This window comes from Tursiops truncatus, chromosome 12 (assembly GCF_011762595.2).
Source record: "Tursiops truncatus isolate mTurTru1 chromosome 12, mTurTru1.mat.Y, whole genome shotgun sequence".
NCBI lineage: Eukaryota > Metazoa > Chordata > Mammalia > Artiodactyla > Delphinidae > Tursiops > Tursiops truncatus.
The window spans coordinates 77,474,860-77,496,213 of record NC_047045.1 but is presented as its reverse complement, the minus strand read 5'-3'; the positions used below and the strand labels follow the sequence as shown (position 1 = coordinate 77,496,213).

Below are 21,354 nucleotides of genomic sequence, written 5' to 3'. Positions count from 1 at the left end.
ATACTATATATAAAATAGAGAACCAGGGCTTCCCTGGTGGCACAGCGGTTGACAGTCCGCCTGCCGATGCAGGGGACACGGGTTCGCGCCCCGGTCCGGGAAGATCCCATATGCTGCGGAGCGGCTGGGCCCGTGAGCCATGGCTGCTGAGCCTGCGTGTCCGGAGCCTGTGCTCCGCAACGGGAGAGGCCACAACAGTGAGAGGCCCGTGTACCGCAAAAAAAAAAAAAAAAGAATAGAACCAACAAGGACCTACTGTATAGCACAAGGAGCTCTACTTAATATTCTGCAATAACCTATATGAGAAAAGAATCTAAGAAAGAATGAATAGATGTATATGTATAACTGAATCACTTTGCTGGACACCTGAAACTAACAGAATATAGTAAATCAACTATACTTCAATTAAATAAACAAATAAATAAATAGGGACTTCCCTGGCAGTCCAGTGGTTAAGACTCCATGCTTCCACTGCAGGGGGCACAGGTTCAATCCCTGGTCGGGGAACTAAGATCCTACACGCCATGCCGAGCGGAGCACGGCCAAGATAAATAAATAAAAGTTAAAACAAACAAAGAAAAGAACTTGTCATACTCAAGTGACTCCAGGTTTCATGACACAAACCTGATGCCCCGACTCCCTGACAAGGAAAAGTGGCAGAGCGGGGTGACACTGCTGTGGGGCGACACTGCTGCAGGGCAGCAGTCCCAAAGCAGGTGCGGCGCTGGGAGGAGGATACCAGGCACCAGCGGCACCGGCAGAGATGGGCTGAGCACAGACACTCAGAGTTCCTCCCTGATGAGCAAAGCTCCCAGACCAAGTCCTGGTTCTACTCCAGAATATCATTACGAATGACAGATGACAGTTACTGGTTGTTCCAATGTGCCAGGCATCTACAGAAGCATTTCACATATGCTATCTAATCTTCAGAGCAACTCACAGAGGTACAAACGTCATTCTTCCTATTTTGCAGAAGAGACAACTAAAGCTAAGGGAGGGAAAGTAGCTTGTCCACGTTTTCATGGCAGTAGAAATAATAAAGCCAGCATTCAAATCCAAGTCTCCTGACCTCCGAAGCAGGGTCTAAGGAAAACAGGCACATAAAGAACCGATAGGTAGTTAAGGGAGTCGAAGAGGTAATAAGACGTGCACACAAATATCTATCTTACCAGACAGACTGTGGTAAGTGCCAGGGGAAGAGAACGAGCAAAGGGTAATGATCGTTTCTGGCTGCAGGAGATTCCACCAGTAGTTAAGGTGAGTGGGGAAATTTCACCTCCACGTTGCAATATTATGAAAGTCAGATTGAAGCTTCTTCCGTAATGACATGGTAGAGCTAGGCTGAGAGCAGACACTTTCAGAATTCCTCCTTGGAGAGGAAAGATCTTGGATCTAGATATCAATGGGATAAAATCTAAAAGTCGGAGCTGGCTCTAGGAAGCCCCCGCATGGACACGCCTCGGCCTGACCCCTCCAGGCACCGTGGGCAAGATCTGGAAAAGACCACCAGGGCCCCTGGTAGGCACAGCGCTGTTGGTGCTCTGAAAATACCCCACGGACCACGGTGTTTTCATGAGTGTTTATCACAATGTAGACAGTGTCCAATATGGAAGTATCCATCACACCACTTACCTGTTTGAAAGAAAAGCAACATGGGAAAAACGACTTTGATAAATGATTATGGGGTGTGTTATCATCTATAGAAAACAGTCATTTTATTTCTAAACAAAAAACGGTTTCAATGTTATTACCATATGTTTACTGTCATACACCCTTTGTTGAAGCTGCTACAGGTCGTCCTAATAAACTTTGATATGTACATTCAGGCATTTACATTTATATTTAGGCACAGTAATTTGGCATATACCCCAGCATGGCTTTTGTTTGGGGCTCTAAATTCTAGAGCAAGGGCTATAGACTTAGGGCCAGCTTAAAGTACCAAGAATTTGGTAATGGGGGAAACACGAGGAAGACTCTTATTCAAGCAACATTGTCAATTTATTTGTGCAGAGAAATCTTTCTTGGGAATCTTCTTAACTTCCAATCCTTTTATTGAATTCTTTCATTGTTTGAAAGTCTGGCCCATGAGTTTCCAACACACAAACTGAAACCTTCTTCTATGGAAACATCTTCACAAAAATAGGGTGATGTTGAGAGCCAGAAGCCACCGAATCTTCCATCTGCTCAAACAGCCCCACTCATTTAGCTACGCCTTCATCCATCAGCTGCCCCAGGCACAGTGTAAGTCCTTGGGAATGTAATGACGTGGCTCCTGCCTTAGAGGAAGTTCCAGTCCAGAGTATGATGGTGTGAGGCTAATCCTGTTCCAGACCATTCTGGGGGCCGGGGGAGAGGGGCAGCTAAACCCAATACTTAGCATCCTATTATCCTCCAGGAGGAAAGCAAACAAGTCCAGCCTGGGGGTTCGGAGTCATTCCTTCTCCATCAGGCTGGTGGCTTTCAGACAGCTAAGCCTCTGCTTGATGCCCAAGTGGCATGTCTCTATCTGAAGGTGTGTCTGAGTTGCCACTAAAAAGGACTTTGTAAAACATCCCCTTAGGGCTTCCCTGGTGGTGCAGTGGTTGGGAATCCGCCTGCCAATGCAGAGGACACAAGTTCGAGCCCTGGTCCGGGAAGATCCCACATGCCGCAGAGCAACTAAGCCCGTGCGCCACAACTACTGAGCCTGCGTGCCACAACTACTGGAGCCCGTGCGCCTAGAGCCCGTGCTCCGCAACAAGAGAAGCCACCGCAGTGAGAAGCCTGAGCACCACAACGAAAGAGTGGCCCCCACTCACTGCAACTAGAGAAAGCCCGTGCACAGCAACGAAGACCCAACGCGGCCAAAAATAAACAAATTAAGTAAAAAAAAAAAAAAAAAAAAAAATCCCCTTACATCAGAGCCTCAATCAATGGGGAAACTGGAAATTATGTCACATTTCCAAGCTTGATTCTGCAATACAATCTCCACCAGAAAACATTCTTCGTGTTTTCTTTATGTAGCTTTGTTTTCTGATTACTCCAAAACACACACACTATTTAAAGGACAGGGACAAACGTGGCTGTTGATTCAGTGGTCATGAAAAGACAGGGACAAGAAAATTAGATATTTGGAGTAGAGGATATTCCAGATAAGAAGAGGACAAGCAAACCGTCTGCACTTAGCTTCTCTGCTCCCATCCTTGCTAAGGAAATGCAGACGCATTTGGATACGGTACCATAAACGCTCGTCAGAATAAGTACACGCAAGCTGTCCTCACTTGCCTAAGTCAATCATTAACTAGAGCAGCTGTTCGTATCACTTACACCGAGGCAATACAGCAGAAACTCACTGAGATCATGAGCTCTGGAGTCAAATGGAGCTGATCTCAATCCTGCTTCCGTTGCTTCTTAGCTGTTTGGCTTTGGGTTAATTACTTCCTCTTCCTCTGGCCTCAGTTTCCTCACGGGTAAAGTGGGGCTATTCCTACTTCGTGAGGTTGTTGTGAAGAGTCGTGTGGGTGGTGTTTGGCATGTTCCCTGCCTGTGACATGTACACATTTTTAAAAAAATATTAACATCATTAGTGTTTAAATATCAAATTTTCCAAAAGGAGAACTGGTATTGTATGTAATTCATGATGTAGATATGGAAGTTTGAGAATTCCCAAGGGTTCTGAAGGAGGTGATTCTTCAACGCACAAAGAAACTGGCCTGCTGCAGCTTTTGAAAGCTGCCCTGCACAGGGCTGAGTGCCGGGGCTCCGGAGTTCCTCTGTGGAGTGTGAAGCGTTCACAGTCATCCAGTGCAACTGGGCCTGAACGCTAACCTGTCTCCTGCATGTGTGTTTTTATACTTTCTCCAGTAGCCCAGTTTTAGTCCCTTTGGGAAAAGCTTCCTCAATGATGTGAAATTAGCTCTCTACCATGTAGTAAGAATGCACCAGAAAAGACCAGTCAGGATTTCCATTTCACAGGAAATTTTCTGAAAGGCCTGAAATCAGAAACAGGAAGTCTGTGTAATAGTGGGCGCCATGAGCACCGTGGGCCCGTGTGCTGCCCGCCCAGTGTCTCGAGGCCCAGGGAGGCTGAATGCTGTACTCTTCCTTCCCCACAGACACAGCAGTTTGTCTTCTGAAGTAATTCCTGGTTCACATTTCTGCCGACCTTCCGGGGAAAATGCTACAGGAGACTTCCCGTCCCTCTCACGGTCACGTGTGTGGTTTGCCCACCCTTAAACTCGCCCTGCAAGTTCTTGGGGGTGTTAGTTTATGCAGACAATAAAGTAAAAACAATTCTTCGAGTTGCTTTAATTTAGTCATCATGATAGATGAGTGTCTTGGTGATGGGGAAGTCCAGAAGGATCTTTTTAAACTGAGAAGGAGAAACGGCAGGCAATGCCCCTCTCAGATTTGGGGTTACGGGAGGGGACCTTCCAACACTCACTCACGGCCCCTTCACACAAAACAAGGGCAGGGTCCTTCGATGGCTTCACGGGGTGGGGGTGGGGGGAGAAGAGTTGGCATCATTTTTATGGTGACTCACCTGTAAACCTTAATTAAAAACCTGTTCATAATGCAACATGGTCAATCAACTCTACTTGAATAAAATAGTTTAAAAAAATCTGTTTCTGGGAATTCCCTAGCGGTCCAGTGGTTAGGGCACCGCGCTTCAACTGCAGGGGGCACAGTTTAGACCCCTGGTTGGGGCACAAAGGTCCTGCATGCCACGCGGCTCGGCCAAAAACTTTTTTTTAATTTAAATTTTAAACAAATTTAAAAATAAATTAAAAATCTGTTCAAATTGTGTGAAATGAACAATAGTTGACGAAAGCAACCTCATGACAGAGTTCTTTCCTGAATATAAAATCGGTCATGAAGATAAATCCAAACACCTATTTTTCCCCTTAAATCCAAGACGTAGGTGGAAGCTCATAAATCCAGATACCCTCTTAGTTTAAAACATTTAAGTCACATCGACAGAGCAAGGAGAATTTTTGAAATCCAATGACCCTTTCATGAACTTTGTCATTAAAAACCTTCCAATATAATTAGGGGAAAATTAGTTTGAAATATTCTTTTTAAAGGGAGGTCCTTCATCTATCATCCTCTGAAGATATATTGCCATTCTCTGAAAGTTATTTACCAAAATAGAAAATGAATCAGTATACACTTATTATCTGGTATACAGTAGGCGTTATAAAATGAGCATAAGCTTCTCTGTCACTAGAGATTCAAAAAACTTTAAAAATTCCACCTGTCTTACTTCTTCCCAGGGAACATTATTACGGACGACAGGAAAGGCACATATGACGACGCAACTATGAGTTTTATTTGTTTATGCGTGTGGACAAGAGTAATGGATGATTGTGTAGGGTCTGTCTTTCAAACATTTAGGTTTGAAATTTAAGCACTTAGATATAGCTCAAAGAAAAAAAAAAGACTAGTCTTTTTTTTGGTCATTATGTTTGCAAAATATTTTCCACACTAGCCTTTCGGGAGGGGGAGCCTAGAATTGAAAAGGGTGTCAACGGACTATTTTGGGTAAAATGTACTGATTTTAGTAGAGGGAAAACCATATGAGGTCAAACTGTTCATGTCCACGTCCTCAACACGCAGCCCTGTCCTGGAATATTCTGGACACCCTGAAGTGTTCCACAAATGAATGCATGACTTAAAGATGATGAACTCAATCACTACATAACAGAAGAAAGAAGAACATGATTTAGTAGAAGAAGGAAGACAAGAGGAAATAATTAGAATTCGAGTCTGAAGGCATAATTTACTTGACATGTTTCTTCTGTGCTTATCCTATTTCTTCCTTCTCTCTGCCTTTAATCTCCTGATGGCCAATGTTTGTGTCATATGTGCGAGGGCAGCATGGACAGGAAAGTTTAAAAGCACTGGCCACTGCTGCAGGTACCTGCTTAGTGTGTTGATAGTAATAAAAAAGGTGCTTAAAGATCATTAAGCCCAAACCCTCGCTTCACAGATAAGGAAAGTAAGAAATCAAATGACTCGATTAAGGTCACTGACACAGCCAGCTGAGCGCAAGGAGTATTGTATCATTATTTATTGCTCTGGGGAGGAGGGGCTATGATGACGAATAAAGCTTCTCATAGACCTGCCTGATATTAGCCCCTAACCCCCAACACGGTATCGAGTTTGTTTGGTTTGACCAATCGATTGATTGTTTGTACATTGATTTTGACAAGAATGCCCGGAAAATAATGTTCTTAAAATCTTACTTTGCGGGCTTCCCTGGTGGCGCAGTGGTTAAGAATCCGCCTGCCAATTCAGGGGACATGGGTTCGAGCCCTGGTCCGGGAAGATCCCACATGCGGCGGAGCAACTAAGCCCATATGCCACAACTACTGACCCTGTGCTCTAGAGCCCGCGAGACACAACTGCTGAGCCCACATGCCACAACTGCTGAAGCCTGCATGCCTAGAGCCCGTGCTCCACAAGAGAAGCCACCGCAATGAGAAGCCCGTGCACCACAACGAAGAGTAGCCCCCGCTCGCTGCAACTAGAGAAAGCAGTTTTGCTCACAATTGTACCCCTTGCACCCTTCATTTGCTTTACCCATGGGAGGTGTATGATAAATATATGTTTATAAATTAACCTAATAGAAGGGAATATGAAATAGCATGAACATTTGGATAATGCCTCTGTATAAGTAAATACCAAATACTTGCGATTATAAAATTGATTAATCCTTTATTAGAAAAATAATTCACATGTTTAAGAAGGTGTCAACTACAAGTCTGGGAGGAAATGGAGGGCAAGAAATCCAGAGGCTTGAGGAGAAAATCAGACCTTTCTTCCTCAGATCCATCTCTGTTTCTGATTCCCTAAATTTTCCATTACTCTAAACCACAAGCTTCTGCAAGGCTCAGTGTGTTTTAATTAAACCCCAACGATGAACGCAGACTTTCCGAACTCCGTCCTGGTTTGCGCCCTTCTGCTTCCAAGCAGGCTTTAAAGACGACAGTGAGGAGGCCTGATACTCAACAAGGCCTTAGGAGTTTGCGTTACCCTCACGCAGAAGGGAACGGTGCAGGGAATTACCCCGAGGGCCTGCAGGGGCACTTAACGATCATTCCCTCGCCTCCTGGGATGGGCATTTTGTTCTTTATTTGCCTGGTTTGTGTTCACAGAGTTAAAGCTCTGTCTGTGTGACTCAGGCCGTGAAAATGCTTGACTTGGCAACCCACGTGGCTATTCCCCACACGGGCCTCAGCCGAGGGCCCGGAGAAGCAAGGAGGCTGGCCCCGCAGCCCTCGCTGGTGGCGTCTGTAATGTCCCTGCGGCCCCTGCCAACAGCCACGGTGGAGGGAGGCTGCGAGGGGAAGCTGTGTCCTGAGTTAAACTCTCCTCCAAGAGGTGGCCTCACAAAACCGCATGGGATCCATGGGGAGACTTTCTTACTTTCTTACTTTCTTTCTCTTCTTCCTCCCTTCCTTTCTTTTCATTCTTTTTCTTTCGTTTCTCCTTTTCTTGATCCTTCCCTCCCTCTCTCCTCTCCCCCGCCCTTCTTCTTTCCTTCTTTCTCTGTAGGTCTCTCTCTCTCTCTTTTTTTTTTTTTTAATTTTTTTTTTGGCCTCACTGTGTGGCTTGCGGGATCTTAGTTCCCCAACCAGGGATCAAACCTGGGCCCTCAGCCGTGGAAGGGTGGAGTCCTAACCACTGGACCACCAGGGAATTCCCTCTCTGTGGGTCTCTTGTGAAAATGAAAAGAACAAAAATCTCAAAGAACTATTCAACTAGCAGACATTTCTATGTATCCCCTGGCCTTTCCCAGGTCCGTCCCTCTCTCCAGCTCAGCCCTTTGCTTTCCATGTAAGAGATACAGGTAGCTCTTATGCAAAAGTATGAAGAAACCAAGACAAAATCAACAACTAACCGTTACAGGATTGTTGCAATGATACTTTAATCTGACAAACATGGCCTGAGGGTTACCCGCACGGTCTCTGCAGATTACGTGGGTGTCACCCACAGGGCCAGTTAGTACCCTTGGCCACTGTGTAACGCTCAAAGAGGTTGGTGAGATAATCTTGGTTCAGGACACTGAACCACATTATACTTGAAACATATACTATGAAATGACTTTTGGACTCAGCACAATTATAACCTTCGCTGAGTCTGCCAAGTGTACCACGTAGATAAGGAAAGAATACATAGTTTAAATATTAAACAATTCAATTGGAGGGGCAATCCCCTCCTAAAGGTGCACCAGGAAACTAATTTGCAGCCTGCACACATTCATTTCACAGAGAGGAGTGGGTTTCAGCTAACAGGTCTCCAAGGCCTTCACCCAGGAAGGGCACGGTCCCCATGCACGCCTCTGGGAACTGCATGGCTGGACTGCAGCCACAGGGCCATAAAGATACAATAATTCAGGAAGTGAGTTGGTACCTTCATTTTGAAATTCTCAGGCCAGCATTAGCTGGTGAGTTTTAAAGGAGAATTCATGGTTTGGAAACAGCTCCAGGCTTGCTGCCTTTTCAGTGTGCAAAGTCATTCTTTTCCTGAGTGTTCATCATCTCAAATCACCCTCAGCATCCCAGCTCTGCTATCTGGGAATAGGTGCACCTTGTGGTCGGTGAATGCCAAGTGCTCAATCCAGGAAATGGCTATCGGAATGATTTACACGCATGTCCTGAGCCCCACTGGGCACTAAAGAGATGGCTGCTTTGCTAATAAATCTTGCATTCGTCAACATTAATTAAGGTGATCTGAGTCTGCGGTCAAGCGTACACTTTTCAATGAGCAGCCAACTTTCCTTCTATTAAATTTTTAGGAGAATATATTAGCAAATTCTGGGAAATAGCATCGGCAAGAAGCTGAGCTGGAGTAGGTTTAGGAACTCAGCCGTGTTAAGCTGCCTTCTCTGAACACACCCAGGCCGTGCGTGCACAGCAAGTCAGATGGTGTCACTGCTTCCAGCGCCCCCATGGTGGTCTCGATCCAGCCACAACCACCAGAAGGAGGACAGAGGACAGGCTCGGAGTCTGTGCTCAGGGGAGGATGTAAAAGGAAGAAGAAACCTGGACCATGAGCTTTTGGAGACCGTAACCCAGTTGAGGGGGAAAGACGGCACCCATGAAAGTGGAAGTAACACTGCTGAACGGCAGGTGAGCCTGAACCAAAGGACGGGACAGAGCTTCAAGGAGGGAGAGACAAACGTGTGGGAGTGAAGAGGGAAGGTGGTGAGGATGTGAATTACAAGCTAGGGACCTGCAGAGGAGGAAGGGGGCACTGAGGGAGGCGGCGGGAGGGACAACGGCTTGAAGCAGCGGTCGTGTTGGGACATGGAGGGCCCTGAAGGTCAAGCTGGCAGGTGCCCTGGCCTCTCCTGGGCAACCCAGAGCACCAATGTCTTCTGAGGAAGAGGGAAGAAGAAACCACCGTTTCACAAAGGCTAATACACAGGTTGAGCTGGATGGGAAGACGACATGAAAGCCCAGTGGTGGACAGATCTGTTACAACACTGCGGTCATTGCTCAGGTCCGTGGTTTTGAATGCTGGGTGTGTATCCCGGGTACGCCGAGGTGACGCCCTGGGATGTGGGGAGAAAATATCAGAATTCTTACGTGTACTTACTTTTAAAATTTTCATCTTTTTTGAGTCTATTTTATGTATTTTAAATGAACATACCCGCTGAATAGAAAATACGTATATTATAGACTGACTTGTGCCCAAATTCACATGTTGAAGCCCTAACCCCCAATGAGACAGTACTTGGAGATGGGGCCTCAAGGAGGTATTAAAGGTTAAATAGGGTCATAAGTGTGCAGCCTTATTTTTTTTATTGTTATTTTGTTTTTTGCGGTACATGGGCCTCTCACCACTGTGGCCTCTCCCGTTGCGGAGCACAGGCTCCAGACATGCAGGCTCAGGGGCCATGGCTCACGGGCCCAGCCGCTCCGCGGCATGTGGGATCCTCCCGGACCGGGGCACGAACCCGCGTCCCCTACATCAGCAGGCAGACTCTCAACCGCTGCGCCACCAGGGAAGCCCCTGCAGCCTTATTTTGACAGGACCCTTATGAAAAGAGGAAGAGACACCAGGACTCTCTCTCTCTCTCTCTTTCTGCACACACACAGAGAAGAGGCCATGTGAGGATACAAGGAGGTGGCCATCTACAAGCAAGAAGAGTCTCATCAGAAACCGACCCTGATGGCAACTTGATCTTGGACTTCTGGCCTCCAGAACTGTGAGAAAATAAAATTCTGTTCTTTAAGCCGCCCAGTCCGTGGCAGCCCTAGCAGACTAATACAGCACATAATACGTAAACAGTCAAGAACTGGAAGCGTGAATTGTACAGATTTTGTTAATGCGCATGATCGAAACAGTTTGGGGGACGGTGCTCTGGGCGCTAGGGTTCTGAGCTGAGAAGGCAGTGAGAAGGCAGTGAGCTTCCTCAGGGGAAAAATAGGAACTCCGTGAGCCACTGGATATAGGAAATGAGAGGAAGAGAAGTATGAATGTGATCTCTGGGATTTTCAGTCTGGGAGCGGGGGAGAGCTATTTCTAGCCCGTGGGAGATAAGGATGGCAAGAGTTGATCCCACGGGAGGATCAGAGAAGCTCAAGGACCACAGCACTGGATGTCCTCCGAATGAGAAAGAGATACGGCCAGAGAGGGGAAAGGCAAACAGGGATTTCAGGGCCACAGAGGTCAAGGGAAAAGAGAGTTTGGAGGAGGGCAGGGTGGGCAACAGTATCAAGGAGGTCAAGTGGAACGACCCCAAGAAATGTCTTGTGGAATTCCACAAGGAGGTCATTGAAGACGTTTAAAAAGTGACTCCGGTAGAGGGGAGAGGATGCAAGCTGGACTGTAGGGGGTTAAGAAGGGACAGATGGGGAGGAAATGAAGGCATCAGGTTATGTTTAGATTTTAACTATTAAAATGTGTCAAAGTCAGAACTGCAGGGGGTGGGAGGTGAGCGTTCCCTTCATCTCCGACCCCTGAGGAATTCCCTGTTACTAGTTAAACAGTGTTAAGTGGTAACGGGGGCTGGAAAGGTGGGACATGGGGCTGAGGGGGGGATGGTAAGGCAACAATAAAGTGCTCAGTCCTGTCCCAGAGCCTTCCAGACAGCTCTGGCTTTGTGTGTGAGTTTGTGTGTGGGACAGAATACACGACAAAGCTAGACGGGATACATAATTCTCAAACCCATATGCTGATTAGAAGTCTGGAAATTTCTCCCAAATTTCATACCTTATTTGATAGTTGAATGTCAGAAGATCTGATATAAAGGGCGGGAATAAATGGCAGGAAGAGGCTGGAGTTCATCTGGGCATCTCGGCCACCAGCAATCGGACACCCAGAAGACACCACCTCAGTATTCTGCCTTTGCCTGGGTGTAAAATTGTTTACTATCCATTTCACAAGTGTGCAGACAAATTGAAAGTCACATGTGAGAACTAATGAATCCTTATAAAATTCTTTGAGATCCACAGATGAAAGGGACTGTTTAAGTACAGAGTATTATCAGCTAACGGTGGAGCACACTGAATGAATAGGATTCTCCCAGAGAATAAACTATGTCCTGGGAATAAATTCAGTAATTGTGGAAAATGTGTTAAACATTTTAGGTGAAAAGCCATAACTACTGATAACTCTTCAGCAGGCAATCTTTCCAATTCTAGAATTATCTTACTAGTTCACATCCTGGGATGTCTGTGGACCTCATACGGAATTTCAACATCTGTTTCATAGAATCATTGACTCTCAGGTCTGGAGGGGTCAGCTGATCCTGACACCCCTTTGCTCATTAAACGCCCTCTGTGATATCTATAAAAAAAAATGGCCGCCCACCCCATGCTCAATTTCTCCAGTTGGGCACTGATTAGCCCCCATTCTCACTTTCTTCTGTCTAAAGATAGTTTTTTTTTTTGTGTGTGTGTGTGTGTGGTACGCGGGCCTCTCACTGTTGTGGCCTCTCCTGTTGCGGAGCACAGGCTCCGACGCGCAGGCTCAGCAGCCATGGCTCACGGGCCCAGCCGCTCCGCGGCATGTGGGATCTTCCCGAACCAGGGCACGAACCCGTGTCCCCTGCATCGGCAGGCGGACTCTCAACCACTGCGCCACCAGGGAAGCCCTAAAGATAGTTTTAAAAGTCCTTTTTGCCATCTTCGCAAGCCAAGGTTCATTTAAGGCTTCTGCTGTCCCAAATTCCTTCTCATGTTCATCCTTGGTTATTCACTCTTCTCTATGTTTTTGCACATCTTTCAAAATTCTGATCCCACTGGCGAGGCCCCAAATTTTCTGCAATAATGACTTAAAATTTTTTGTGCAAATGTGCACACACTCACCCAATGGTTTTTTTTGTGCACAGTGACTTGCCTAAACTCAAAAAATAAAACCTGACATGACTGCAGGGTCAATATGATTCATATCAATTCTCAGAGAGTGGTTTAGCAGGTCACTTCGCATTAGGCTGAAGAGGTCTTCTTGAGATCAGTGGAACTGATGTTACAGTCTCAGTCCCTGGCTCAAGCCAACAATGAACTCTTTGTACCAGAGAGCATAACTGGTTTGCATAAAGGAATGATGGGACTCGGGACTGGCTTCCCATCCAGACCCAAGGCCTCCTGCCAGCGCCCTCCGTCATGACAGCGTGAGGCAGAGCGTGAGTGGCTCAGAACAATCACTGCATGGGCCTCTAGAAAAACAGATCACAGTAGCATCCACACAGGGAGACCGCAGGCTGGCGCTCTGCCAGGAAGAAAAGACAATGACAGAAAGAAAGAGAGGAGCCAGGAGAAATATGGCCGCATGGAAATACGTCTTAGCTAAGGGAGGGGAAGTGGGGTGATATACAAAGAAAAATGGGAGGAATATTCAGAAATTACTCCAGGTGTGCCTTTGCACAGTCTCATCCCATATTTGGACCCCCAGGTGGACATCCAGGGTGTGCTTTTTTTTTTTTTAAATATTTATTCATTTATTTGGTTGCTCTGGGTCTTAGTTGTAGCACGTGGGACCGTCGTTGCCATGTGCGGGATCTTCGTTGTGGCACGTGGGATTTTTAGTTGTGGCATGCGGACTCTTAGTTGCACCATGTGAGATCTAGTTCCCTGACCAGGGATCGAATCTGGGCCCCCTGCATTGGAGCGTGAAGTCTTAACCACTGGACCACCAGGGAAGTCCCCATCCAGTGCATGCTTAAGGACAGCCTTAAACCTTTAGGTATGTGTATTATGCCTGCGGGGCGGGGAGATTGCAGGCAAGAATGTGGACGTGTGCACATGCGTATCTGTCTGGAAGGGAGGGCTGTCTGTAGGCCATGGTGGGGCTGGCTTGTGCTGGTTTATTGCCCCTTGGCTCAGAGGTTCAGGTAGGGGGAAAAGTACAGGTAGGGTGGAGTAGGGTATGTACCCATTGCAAAGGTAGGGATCTACCCCTGAGGTGCACACTCCTGAAATCTCATTCAGAGTTCAAAGAGGTAACAAAAGGGGTGTGTGTGCCCACAGTGTGAGTCTGCCACACATGAAAATAGATGCCCAAGTGTTTACACTCTAGAATTTTACGGTGCAAACCAGGAGGCAGCTCCTAATAATGTGGCAACAAAACAGTAACTGTTGAAGCTGCGGTCTCTCAGCAGGCACGAAGAAATGGTTGACCTTGGATCCGCGGGCAGCCATGAATACAATGAGGAAGTTATAGAGGAGGAATTATCCAAAACGGAAGTTTCAAGGTCACAGAGAATTTTTCTTCTTATCCAAACGCAACAGTCTCAGGAATGCCATTCGGTGAGCACAGGCTGTGAAATTCCACAAAACTGGAATTCTCTCCACATGGGATCCTCAGTTCACTGAGGTTTTCACCCCACGTTTATTTGTGGAGGGAGCGGCTGAGGGGAGCTCTTGAAATTCAAGCTCTTCCCAGAAAGAGTGCAGAACTGACCAGGCCTTTTTCATGTATTTGACAAAAAGAGCTAACTCTCTAAGAAGACCATTTTCACATTAGCCACGTATTTAACGTTAATGTTCATATAACAGTTCAATGGGATATTTACCAATAACAAATTTTAAGAGCGCTTTCAAAGATAGGAATTCAGGCAAAATACTACTCCCCACGTGGGTGAAAAGGAGGCACACTCTTCTCAGTCAGCCTCAAAGATCATCCTGTTTGGGGGGAAGGAGTTATATTTTTTCTACTCAAAAAAATTATTTGAAATAATCTGATGTGGTTTCACAAAATTGGTTGGATCCATTGCTAACAAATGGCTAATGTCATGTTTCAAGAGAAAAGTAAAACTGTCATATGGACATGATGCTGTGGGTGTAGGAACGAAGGTGTGTGTGCAGGGACAATGGAGAAGGCTGCTGCCCAGTGCCGGGGGCCCCAGAAAGGCTGCCCAGAGGGGCTGACACGTGAGTGAGTCTTGCAATGCAGGCAGGGGAGGAGGGGGCTAGAGATCGTGCCAGACAGAGAACAGCGAGAGCAAAGGCACGGAGGGACCCAACAGACGATGGGTCCAGAAGCGAGGAAGGGGCATCACGAGATGTGGCTGAGGATGCGGGCAGGGATGGGCCACAAAGCCCTTGGAAGCCAGGCTGGGAGGCTGGATTTAATCCTGGGGGAGACAGGGGCCTTCCCGGGGAGTGACGTGGTTGGACGTGCATCTAATTTTAGGCGGAAGGTGGTAAAACTACAGCAGGGCAGGGAGATTGACCAGAAGGTTAACATAGTCAGCAAAACACAAGCAACAGACAGCAAATGAGTCAGCAGAAGACCTTTTTTTTTTTTTTTTTTTTTTTTTTTGCGGCACGCGGGCCCCTCACTGCTGCGGCCTCTCCCACCGCGGAGCACCGGCTCCGGACGCGCAGGCTCAGCGGCCATGGCTCACGGGCCCAGCCGCTCCGCGGCACGTGGGATCTTCCCGGACCGGGGCACAAACCCATGTCCCCTGCATCGGCAGGCGGACCCTCAACCACTGTGCCACCAGGGAAGCCCAGAAGACCATTTTTGACACCAACTTCTTTGTCTCTCTATACAAGAAGCCATGTGACACCACCCTCTGTGCCCCGTGGAAGCTGACTCTATGTTCATTTTGAAAACAACAAAGGGAAGGGAGTCCTGCTTGACATTTTTGGCGGGGAGCTTAACCTTTCAAGCTGAACCACTTATTATCCGATTTTCTTTTCCAATCAGAATCTTTGTGGGGGGGAGGGGCAGTGCCGAGAAGGAGCGACTGAGAAGCTTCTGTATGAGGGAGCTGGGGCCACAGAACTGCGCTGCTAACCTCCCCACACCAAGCATTTTACTTCTCCTAGACATCTGAAAAAATCTTGACTTTCATACCAATGCAGGCGAGGCATTTCTAACCGCTCTGCTAATTTCAGGATAGCCTGCTCGTTAGGAGCCTGGGAAGAGGGCAGGTACCAGCTGGTAGCAAATGGAATTCACTACTGACCTTAAATTTAAACGAGATCCATGCAGAGGAAGGACTTCATATTCTGCTAGGCTTCGAAGCTCCATTATCTTCCGAGTCATTCTGTCCTGGAAGAAAACAGCAAGTGGGCTCGTTAAATTACTCATATGTGAATGATCGATTCACACTGCATTAAACGAAGAGCTGACATTTCATGGACAAGATGAAGTACAGTTCAGAACGAATTACTACTGTGACGATGCATGCAAAAGCCTGATTTTTTTTTTTTAAAGCCTGATTTTTGAAGTCATTTATGCAGATGACAGATAACCTGACTCTTCATTTTGGTGATCAGGTCAGCTAAAGCGTCATTTAGTATTGCTGCGCGACAGTAGCAAGAAATGGTTATAAAGAGAAAAGGTTGCAGGTCCTGTATTTGATTCAGACTCTGCAGCTGAGATAACGTTTTCAGTGAAATGTTATCTCCTTGCCGGTTAATACGATCCAGCAAATGTAAAATGAAGGGGTTTAAAGTTCATATTTGTGATCACAAAGTCTTGGGAATGGGTAGGATTCTCCTTCAAAGATGAAGAAATAAGATCCAGAGAAGCTGTCCTACCCACAGTCTAGTGACCGGTTACTGATCGAACCACTGCTCTTTCTGCTACATCAGACTTCATTTAGGTGTTGGCGTTCTGAAACAATACCTCTTATCATGAAGACTTCTGAGTCACAAAACACTTTAAATTTCACGCTGATTTTAAACTTATTCTGTAGTCTTTTAAAATGCGCAAGTCATTTTCATTTTTGCAAAGAAATTCTAATAATGAGCTCGTCTCCACTTTTCATGGAGAAACGAGTCCTACTAGGGTATGACAAAACCAACTCGCCCCATGACCTTCCCCTATGTACAGCCAGAGGCTGGCCTGGGCTAAACCCTAGAAGAAATTGCTCTCCCTGAAGGGCTATCTGTCCCTGGCTCCATGGCACTTGGAAAACCTCAGAGTGCTGAGTGTCTGGAGACCTCAGGCTGATGGACTTCAAACCTCTCATTAGTTAAAGAAAGTGCAGCGCAGTTCAGCTCATCAATTAAAGGGTGAGCCAGTTGGAGAAAACCAGAAAGAAACATGTGTTAATTGAACATCTGTTGGCGCTAGGCCCTGTGTTCTCTGCTTTAAATACATGATCTCATTCTGTTCTCACAACTGTCCCACAGGTATGCCTGGGCACCTCTCCATTTCACACATTTTACAAAAGAGGCTGGGTTCCTTGGTTCAACTAGTATTTACCTGAGCATCTGCTACCTGCCAGGCACCAAGGCGGGTGGTCAGTCTACAAAGGAGAAATGGATAAGCCCCGCCTCCTGCCCACAGTGAGGTCACAGTCTAGCAGGGATGGGGCAGCGGGGAGTCAAGCAAGTTAATCAGAGCTATGTTGTTCCAACAGCGGCTTGTAGCCCAATTAGATAGAAGATCACGAAGCCAGTTTAGTGGGTCTTGAACAGCACTCGAAATAAATAAATGAACAAAGTAGAACAGAATAGCACAGAATGGAAAATATCAGAGAGCATGGCGTACAGGTGAGGCAACTCACATGGATATATGTCTGTATCTCTGCATCAATCATATATATACGTCTGTGTGCATTGATTTGCAATGGAAAATATATTTCCTTTTGTAGGTGATGGTGGAAAAAATTGTGAAAGCCGTCAAGTTATAGAGCAAAGTGACAAGCGCTGTGTTAGGAGGTCATGCGTAATGGTAAGCGCGCACAGGAGGGAGCGTCCGCCTGCAGATGAATTTGCACTTAGCTCCAGAGGAAGCTGGGGACAATTTTGGTTCCTCACCGAAGACAAACCTCTTAAGGATGGGATGCCCACATCTAATGCTCAAAGCTAGGAAGAGCTTGAGAAGGGCTGGGGTGAAATTTCCAGGACTAGAGAGGAAAACAGAGTAGGGGCCCTTCTCCCCCAGTCTGGGAAAGGTGGCAGCCATGAAGCCACAAAAGGCACAATGACACCAATGGAGTCAGACTCAAGAAGAGGGGATTAAACCTCAAGGAGATGGAACCCCAATCTAGCCCAAATTGCTAGAACTGTGGAAGCTGCTGGAAGGTCTCTCAATTCCCAGCATCCCACTGTGAAGAGAGTGTAGGAGAGCCTCCGGAGTGCAGAAGGTGGAAGCCAGGGAGCCAGATGTGGGCTCCTTTAAATGATCTTAATCTCAAGAACAGCGCCTCTTTGGGGATGACAGGTTACTGCGACCTTCCTTAGCAGGATAAAACAGCTAACTCAGTTTTCTTTTCTTTTAACACAACTTCCTTCGGACATATTCTAGATACCATGCTTACAGGTTGAGGATTTGTGGCAGTCCACTGGATGGCCACGCGGAGATACTTTCTCAGGTGTCTGAGTATGGACTCAAGGTGAGAGAAAAAAGATCTTCCCGTAGAGTAGCCTGAGTGACTCATGCTGTAAGCCTCTCTGATGTGGGTTTAAGAGACTATGCAGTAAGACCTAGCTCAGGGCGGCAGCTAAATCCACTGTGTCATTTTGGTGACTTGGTTATTGCATAGTTATTTTTTAACAAGCAATGACATGAGATAATGTCAAAGTAATTATCTTATCCGTTATTTAACCCATATTTTTTTGTGGTACAGACTTATGTGATGATGCCAAGCACTGGGTACTATACAAAATAAACAGCCCCAGAAATGTATAGAAGAGTAACGAATAGATGTTTACGTTTTATGTTTCTTCACCCAGCACCTGCGTCTTTAATAAGTTCCTCTTCACTACCAGCTGAGGAGAGAATACTAGCACATGTTGAAAGCAGGAGAAATAATTAGGGTAGGATTTTTTTATTCTATTAAAACAGAGATAGTTCATATGAAAGCATTTCATGAACTAAATGTTATTCTGCAAGTATTCGCCATTTTAGTTATTATTATCATTATTATTATCAATGCTAATAAGCTATTATCAGGTAAAAAATATAAAGTATTAGTACCCACAAGTAAATGAAATCATATCTGATGGATCCTGAGTATGCTGTTTTTCACACCTTTTTATTTTTACACCAAGGACTCAGGTTTAACATTTTCAAGAATCAAGATTAATAATAAGGCAGAGGGCTTCCCTGGTGGTGCAGTGGTTGAGAGTCCGCCTGCCGATGCAGGGGACACGGGTTCGTGCCCCGGTCCAGGGAGATCCCACATGCCGTGGAGCGGCTGGGCCCGTGAGCCATGGCCACTGAGCCTGCGCGTCCGGAGCCTGTGCTCTGCAATGGGAGAGGCCACAGCAGTGAGAGGCCCACATACCGCAAAAAAAAAAAAATAATAATAATAAGGAAGAGAGTTTAATAAGTCATCATTCTTCATAACAGAAGTATGGATGGACTTTTTAAGTTTTATTTATTTATTTTTCTTTATTTTTTTGGCTGCGTCTGGTCTTAGTTGCGGCGTGTGGGCTTCTCTCTAGTTGTGGCATGCATTTTTGGTTTTTTTTTTTCTCTCTCTAGCTGTGGCGTGTGGGCTCCAGGGCGCCTGGACTCTGTAATTTGTGGCATGCGGTCTCTCTAGTTGAGGCGTGCAAGCTCAGTAGTTGTGGCACGCAGGCTTAGTTGCCCCACGGCATGTGGGATCTTAGTTCCCCGACCAGGGATCGAACCTGCGTCCCCTGCACTGCAAGGCGGATTCTTTACTACTGGACCACCAGGGAAGGCCCTGGATGGACTTTGATTAATAAAGATGATCTTCACCGTACAGACAGAGAAGCTGATGCCTTGCCAGCATCACGTGATGGCAGAACCAGGACAGAAAGGCAGACCCCTGGCACACCAGAGCCCTTGCACTTCAACTTCTCAGCTTGCTCGTGATTTTGGTTTTGGGTTTGCTTTTTCTTACAGAGCCATAGCTGATTTCCCTTCTTTGTCCAGAAGAGAGATGATCATGTGTAATGTAATGATTATATATAAGCACACACATCACAAAATGGTATCAGAGAATGAAAAGCTCTCCTTGAACATCAGCCAGACAGCTTCAACCTTTCCATTGCTCGTCTAGATTCAAAAGAAGTTTTTTGGCTTCTTAGCCTTTTAAATTATTTCTAGCTTTAGGTTTTACCATGTTTCAATTAAAATTAGGTGTTATCACTATGTTTGCAAAAAAAAAGTCTCAAAATTATAGCTAACACAAGGTAACTTGTGAGCGAGCGTGTGGCTGGTAGAATTTAACTTAGATACTTCAAGTCCTACTTAAAGGTCATTCAGTAGGTAAATTATAAGGAGTTAGAGGAAGTATCTACAGTTTTTAAGAGTATTGAAAGGTATATTAAATATTTTTAGACAGGCAAATGAAACTTTTGAATCTAGAGATGAAGCACAACTGAGTGATAAAACTATTAAAAGTTAAACACAGGAAAGTGGTCACCACAGGAGGGGCTGGGGGGATGCAGCAGTTCAGTTCTATTTCTGGGCTTTGGTGATCCATTAAGACATACACTCAATTTGTGTGGTTTTCTGTACCTGTGGAGGGTTTTTCGGGGGGTGGGGGCGGGAAGAGGACTCTGATGGTACCAGCCCCATCCAGGGGGAGAAAGTCCTTTTTCGGGGGGGGGGCACAGCTTATGGGATCTTAGTTCCCCGCCCAGGGATTGAACCCAGGCCCCTGGAATGAAAGCATGAAGTCCTAATCACTGGAGCACCAGGGAATTCCCTTTTTTCTCTTTTAAACTAAAGGGGGATTTACGTAACGAAATCATTTGCTTGAAATAGGGAACTAACAATATAATAATCAACTGTTATTTCCAGGCCTGGTGAGACGAAAAGAATGACAATTTAAGCCTACTTCCCTTCATTTGTTAACAAATGCCGCGTTTTGAGGGGCTCTGGTGCAGAGTACCTGTGTCAGTCACTGAGGGGTCTTAGGTAGTATCGGGCTCCTTCTAAGAGTGTGTTCAAAATGATCTCGATGGCAAGTAAGTCTAATCGATTGTACCAACAGCTGGAGGTTTTATTAGCTTTGGAACGGAATTTTTAAATAGATGGTATCCAAAAGTATCTTCAGCTTTATTTCTTGCTTTCAGGTTTTAATCAAGTTCAGAGCAGCGCCCGATCTCCTCCCCCACCAGGAATAGTCAAGATAATCCCCAGGTAAATTCTAGCAAACACCAATCCGGGGCCGGCAGTCCCGTTCACTGCCGAACACCTGGGTCCGGGCTCCCAGCCAGCGCTGGGAAGGCCTGTTCTGTGCCTCTTGTCCTGGCTCTGCGGGCGGGGGGAAAAGCACAAGCAGAGGACACAAGCCATGCTGAACCCTCCCGGCTCTCCAGGCTCTCACTTCGCTCCTTTTTCTGTAGCTGAATAAAACAGTTCTCCCTTTTCTGTTTATTTGCACAGAGGGCTGTTTAACCTAGGAGCACAAAGAGTGGGGTGAGAGCTACAACCACGTGGCCGAGAATGATTTCCAATCACAATAAACACGCCCAAAGAGGGAGGAAGATGGTAAGCGATCTATTTCCTTTCTAACATTCTTTAAAATAAATGCAGGGCCCTGGAGGAGCCAGCCTGACATGTTTCCACGACATGAATAAGTGTGAGGAAGCACAGATCCTTGTACACTACCTGCGCTGTGCCCAGGCCCCAGGCCAGGCCACAGTTCGGCAACTGGGTCCCCAGTGCCTGAGTATCTGGAGATTGTCTACAATGCAGTCGTCTGGGCTGCTTTCCCTTCCGTGAGCCCTTGGCAGTCTGACATGTAAGAAGATGCTCTTCTCTGACACGTTCTGCAGAGCCTCCTGCATCCCCCGGACTGAGTCTCTGTCTGCTGAGAAGCTCTGTGACGGTTTACCCCAGCCATGGCAGGCCATGCCACAGCGGAGAGCAAGCCTAAGCTACACTGTGGTCTGTTGCCTTTGGAAGCTATTTCCCCTGAAGCATGTGAGCAAAATCCACACCAATTTTAAAGCAACATGTGATTGTTGTGAAAGAATA

General features: G+C 46.3%; 1 protein-coding gene across 9 annotated transcripts in view; it reads right to left on the bottom strand.

Moving 5' to 3' along the window:
• SCAF8 (SR-related CTD associated factor 8) overlaps positions 1 to 21,354 on the bottom strand; it is a 199,270-nt gene that overhangs the window by 12,348 nt on the left and 165,568 nt on the right. For all 9 annotated transcript variants that reach the window (XR_004529298.2, XR_004529292.2, XR_012324923.1 and 6 more), the window contains one exon: positions 15,407 to 15,492. The gene's annotated coding sequence lies outside the window, so the exon portion shown is untranslated. The remainder of the gene's footprint in view (positions 1 to 15,406; positions 15,493 to 21,354) is intronic.